The sequence below is a fragment of the Arvicanthis niloticus genome, chromosome 1 (assembly GCF_011762505.2).
Source record: "Arvicanthis niloticus isolate mArvNil1 chromosome 1, mArvNil1.pat.X, whole genome shotgun sequence".
In the NCBI taxonomy this organism is placed as follows: Eukaryota; Metazoa; Chordata; class Mammalia; order Rodentia; family Muridae; genus Arvicanthis; species Arvicanthis niloticus.
This window is the reverse complement of record NC_047658.1, coordinates 14,608,790-14,614,789: the sequence shown is the minus strand read 5'-3', so window position 1 is coordinate 14,614,789 and position 6,000 is coordinate 14,608,790.

Genomic DNA, 6,000 nt, shown 5'->3' with positions numbered 1-6,000 from the left:
CTGGTGTATCATATGCTTGGGCCACCAGCCAGCACAACCTAACTGCTACACTCCAAGCCCCTGTTTTCCTAAATTTTAGGGACTTTAACTTAGGGCAGCAGCCACAGTATCTAGAGTCCTGCAGTTGTTAGCAGCCAAAGTCCTCACTATTGGTTCCACTGGCGTCAGATAGTCTGGTTGGAGATGTGTAGAGTAATGGGGTGGCTAATGTCAACCTGACTGGATTGAGAAGTGCTTTAAAAAGTGCACTTCTCGGGCTAGGCAGTGGTGCCACATGTCTTTAATTTCAGCACTTGGGAGGCAGAAGCAGGCAGATTTCTGAGTTCGAGGCCAGCCTGATCTACAGAGTAAGTTCTAGGACAGCCAGAGCTATACAGAGAAACCCTGTCTCAAAAAAACAAAACAAAACAAAAAAAAAAGTGCACTTCTCTGTGTGTCTCTGAGGGCTTTCCAGAGAGGATTGAGATAGAAGACCCACCCTACACATGGGACGTTTCATTCCCTAGGGTCAGAGGCTAGACAGAATAAAAGAGAGCTTGCTGTATCTACCACACAGGCATCCTTGCTCTCTCTGACTCTTGTCTCTCATGTGTCCTGTCCCATGATGCCCTCCCTGCCAAAATGGCTGAGGCAATGAGCAAAATAATTCCATCCTCTTTTCATTTATGTGAGGTATTTTATCATAGGGCAAAAGTTTAACATGTAACATGGGCAGAGTTGGCCCCTGAGGGGAGTTACAGGATATGATGAATCTAGCCACACCCAGGTTCAGAACCATCATGAAGAACCTAGGAAATCAAAGCAAGGCCTGAGAAGGTCTGCTTACTCTTCTCCCAGCCAAGCAGGAGAAGTGGGAAGGAGATCTGTGGCCACCAGTCTCAAACCCATAAGAGATGCCTGGGGTTGTACCCAACTCACTAGTGGTGGGGAAGAGATAGCAGGAACTTCTATACACTTTCTAAACTGTGGAGCAGGATTCAACATTCCGATCAGTTCACCAATTCCTGATATCTTTCAGGGTCTCCAAGTTACTATCTGTCAAATGGGGCCATTTGACTACATGAAGGCCTCCCAGACTAGACTTCTGGGATCCCTGCACCAGGTGAGAAGGCACATGTCTACAGCAGTAGCACATGATCTTGTGCTGCACCTCAGCCCTTCTGAGTCAGACTGTAGAAGTGGGACCCAGATATCTGGGTGTTTATGTAACACCCCACCTGCTTCCTCCACTCACCAATTTTTGAGGATGGTATAATCTAGAGGGCATTAAATCTCTCCCAACCCTGATGGCTGATTTGACCATAGATTCTTGGGCTAGGTTCTTCTGGATGCTGAAAAGGATCATCAAATGACCAGTCTCTTGGGTTTTGAAGAATAAACATGAAGATTCTTCCCAAAATTTATCAATTATGATAAAAGGCTCACATTCTGGACAATTGCTTTAGAATTAATTTAGTTTGCATTTCTTAGCTATAATGCCTCATTAAGACATCTGCTAAGGAGCTGGAGAGATGATTCAATGGTTAAGAGCACTGGCTACTTTTCCAAAGGACCCAAGTTCAATTCCCAGCACCCACATGGCAGCTCACAAGTGTTCATAATACCTGTTCCAGGGAGTTAGACACCCTTATACAGACATGCATACAAGCAAAACACTAATGTACATATAATAAAAATAAAGAATTAAAAAAAAAAAACAAGTTACTTTGATAAAAAAAAAGACATCTGCTAAATATCTGTAATATTAATTTAATAGAAGGGGTTCTAACAGAACCATATTGGAATTGTCCATTTAATTAACCTTATAGGCCTTTAATGGATGACTTGAATAGACCACATTCACAACAGGGCTAGACAAATTAAAATTAGAGTCAATAACATTCATGGTGATTTCTCATGAGCTATGACGGATAAACATTGTTAAGTACATAAGTAGTGGGAGATATTTAAATCTTCAACCCAAATACGACCGGTCAAAGAAAACACAACTCAGTAATTATGAATATGTTCTGTAAGCCTAGATTGGGCAGCTTACCCCTACACTACTCTGTTCCCCAGCTATGAGACCCTTATAACTTGAGGATTTTCCAGACCCTGCATCTGCCCTTCTACTTACAGCTTCCCAGTCGTTCTCTCCTTCATCGTCTTCCTCCTCCATCCATTGTCTTCCTCCAACCCTCCTCCAGTCTTAGATCCCCCTACTCTCCTCCCACCAACCTTTATTTCTCCACCTCCCCTTCCTCTGCCCAATCACTGGATTCACCCTTTATTTTACAAATTAAGATGGGCAGAAGGAGCGAATGGGCGGTGGCACAGCCCGTAAGGCGTCCGCTTCTTCTGGGTCTCAGGAGATTTCCACAAAGATGTTTTGCAGCCGCCAAGGTGGAACACAGGAGCAAAGGCCTCAGTCTTCATATGCATTTATAGAAAATATTTTTTTCTCTTTTTGCTCCACCAGGCTGAGCCCCAGGTGGGGAAGAATGTGGAAGAGATGGAATTGGGAAGAAGAGGATGGAACAACAACAACAACAACAACAACAGGTTGTGACATTGAACTATGGACCAGGCACGGTGGGATGGACTAGGATAACGCAGGTTGGTTGAGACGGTGGGTGGGATGGAGTGAGATGTGGAATACTACATTCTTCTGCCTCCAGGACAGCACTCAGCAGCTCAGTCAAGTGATGTGCCTTCTCAAATCCATATTTATCTCATTCATCTCCCTTCAGTCAGCATTTAACATGGATAACTATTCCCCACCCAGGAACTCCTCTTTATCCCCACTCTCCTAACCTTCACCACCTTCCTGGCCATTCCTTAAATCCCTTCAGTGGATCTTTATAGCCTAGACATGTATATGTTGGGTTGCCTTCAGCCCCATCTTTGGACTTCTCTCCCAACTTCCCTCCATGTGTGGTCACAGCCATAACTTCAGGTTAAATCTGAGACTTACAAAATCACATATTGTCAACCAGAGAGAAGGGATAATTTCATTATCTTCCTCCTCCCAACTGAATTAAAAGCTCAGTAAGGGCTGGAGAGATGGCTCAGTGGTTAAGAGCACTTAGGTTCCAGAGGACCTGAGTTCAATTCCCAGCAACCACATGGTGGCTCACAACCATCTGTAATGGGATCTGATGCCCTCTTCTGGTGTGTATTCATATAAATAAAATAAATAATAAAATAATAAAAGCCCAGTAAGAACAAAGGTTATGTTTTGATCCTTCTTGATCCCCAGTTATCTCCAACAAACCTGACCATGGCAGAGGCTCACTGAAAGTTGGTGTGAAAACATTGCCCTTTGACATCTCCAGGTAAGAACACCCACACCCATCTCAGAAAATTGTCTTATTGTCTCTGCAACTCAGATGCAAGGCTCAATTATACCCCTCTTTTGTTCACACCCCCACCCAACCTCTCTTGAAATCCTACTAGATGTCAACTTACATAGGAACCCAAGTCTCCACTGCCCCCAGCTCTTATCCTCCCACACAGCAACTGTCCAGTCATGCCTCAGCTCACCCAATGGCTTCCCTGACTCCATACTTGGCCACATAGAGACAAGGTGACCATTGGAATGAGACCCAGACTGCCATCCTTATAACCACTTAAAACCCACGAGTAACTTCCCCATAACTTGATGTTAAGTCATGCTTTTCAGCAAAATTCCCATGGCCCTCCCTGATGGCCCCAAGCTTTCCCTCTCCAGTGCCTACCTGTTCACTCTAGACCCCGCAAAAGCGCCTCTGCTCCACTCTCAGTGTGCGCACTTGAGTTATTTCTTTGTGAGATATTCTTTCAATAGCCCCACAACCCATGTCAGCCTCATCCTCTACACTTGTCTCTGTTCTACCAGAAGTTTCCCTCATGGCCCAGCCCCACCCTCCTAGCTCAGCAGCCCCTCCCCCACCAATCTCTTTGTTATTTCTTGTCTTCTATAGCCCTTCTACGCTGGGACTTTGCCTAATTTATTTGCCATTAGAACCATCAAATATCTTCCTATGGTGTAGAACACCCTTTGCACAGAATAGACCGGGCACGGTGGCACACACCTGAAATCTCAGCACTCAGGAAGCCTCTGGGGCAGAAGGACTGTGAGTTCCAGGCCAGCCTGAGGTACACATTAAAACCTTGTATCAAAAACACAAGAGACTTCACAGTGTTGTTTCGTGGTAGAGAACCTTGCATAGCATGGTCGAAGTCTTAGGAGTAAGTCTCAGCACCAGAAAAAAAAAATGTTCATAAGTATTTGTTGCTTATCCATCACGGTGGCTCATACCAGTAATCCAGTTACTTGGGAGGCTGAGGCAGAAGGATTGCATGAGTTCAAAGTCAACAGTGAGTACTAGGCCAGGGGTACATAGTATAATACCCTGTCACTACACACACACACACACACACAGACAGAGAGAGAGACAGACAGAGAGAGAGAGAGATAGACAGAGAGAGAGACAGAGAGACAGAGAGAGACAGAGGCAGAGAGAAACACAGAGAGAGAGACACACAGAGAGAGACAGAGAGAGACAGAGACAGAGAGAGGGGTGGGGTGTCAGTATTGTTGCCTGGTTTTTTTAAAAAAAAAAAAAAAAAAAGCCAGGGTGTGACTGTGATGATGGATGGGCGTTGGTTCACTCACACACTGCCATGATGACAGCAGTGACCTTGTGATTTGTCCACAGCTGAACCATGCGCTACTCACCCTCCCATGCTAGCAGGCACTGTATTCAGAACGAGTCCCCAAGTACCAAAAGTGCCCCATGTCATTGCCTGGTCCCGACATACACAGAACCACAAGTCTACACTCCATCAACATCTAGAACATGCAGACAACGTGACCGTGGAACATGTGGCCAGTGTCACTATGCCCCTTTAGTTCCACCCATTAAAGCACAGAGTGTGAACCTCTGTGCTGTGACCTGTGAGAGCCTGCAAATCAGATGTCATCAGATGTCAAGGCCCAACTCACGCTCAAGCCTCAGTTTCAGCAACAGAAGATGAGGAGTAGGGAGTGGATGAGGAGTAGGGAGTGGTGTCTACCATTGAAGCATTTACTTCACACACATATAACTGTACCGTCAGCCAAAGGTGAGGGAGAGTGCAGTGATGTCACATGTAATGCTTCCAGCGGCCCTCTGTCCACAGAGAACTTGTCTTGGAGGGATCGTAAGGTGGAGAGCCTTGGCTGCCTCAGGCTCCCCCACCAGTGTGTGATTATACTGTTTTCCATGGCCACACAGGCCACACAAACACATGCTACAGGTATGTGCATCTCTACCTGAAACCTTTTTTATAGTGGCAGCATGAAATTGCCTTAGCAGGACTTTCAACACTGAAATTCACACAGGATCCCGGGTGGAAGTGGGTCATGAAGGATGGTCTTTGAAGGTTACAACTGGTTCTAACCTGCTTCCAATGACTCCTGCCTGTCTCCATTTGAACAAAGAACAAGCTATCCATGTCATAAGAGACAGAGCCCTCTGAATCTCGGAGATGAACAAATACTTCCCTACTCGAGTTGCTTCTGCCAAGTATTGTGTAACTACAAGGAAAATGTAACCATAGTGGAATCAAAAATGTTAACCAGACCAGGTAGTTCTGGCCTAGAGGAGGCTTAGGCAGGAGAATCACAAGAGAAAGTCCAGCCCATCATACCAAGAGAGCTCAAAGCCAGTCTGGACAGCACAGATGCAGTTCTGTAGAAATAAAGAGCAAAAAGAAAGCTGGGTTTTGTTTCTGTGGTTCCTTTTCTTCAAGAGATGTAAATTATGTCTATTCCCTCCCCCTATGGAGCCAATAACAAACCAAACTGTGATTCCACCACTTTACTCTGGGGGAACCGGTGAGTTTTTAGACTTGCTTACAGAGCACTGGGTAGGGGTTACAGGCAGGAGCATGGGTGACTTTAAAGCAGCCACACTGGAAGGTTTGCATCCAGCACTCCTCCACAGCTGTGTCCATGGAGTCCCCTTGTCTGACTTTGGTTTCTATTGTGTGATAAAT